The following is a 314-nucleotide window of genomic DNA, read 5'->3' as shown; positions in this document are numbered from 1 at the left end:
TAGATGTCAAAGTTTAGTCCGGATACTGGTTTGAAACCATTACAGAAAATAATTCAAATGCAATAAGATTAAATAAAACACCCAAATAAATCCGTGAAAGTATCATTAATGTCACCCGAAGAACGTGTGGAATCATCCATGTTATTTTTGGGCAATTTGGTTGAAAGAAATTAATATTTCTGATATAAAACACTATGAAACGGGTCAGTTTGACCCGAGGACGACACAAGGGTTAAAAAAATAAAAGAGAGGAATCCTCGTGTTCCTTATTGCTCTGGTTTGTCATCGTCTAACACACACACACACACACACAC

This window comes from Etheostoma spectabile, unplaced genomic scaffold (assembly GCF_008692095.1).
Source record: "Etheostoma spectabile isolate EspeVRDwgs_2016 unplaced genomic scaffold, UIUC_Espe_1.0 scaffold402, whole genome shotgun sequence".
NCBI classification, from domain to species: Eukaryota; Metazoa; Chordata; class Actinopteri; order Perciformes; family Percidae; genus Etheostoma; species Etheostoma spectabile.
Note: the sequence above shows the minus strand (reverse complement) of the source record.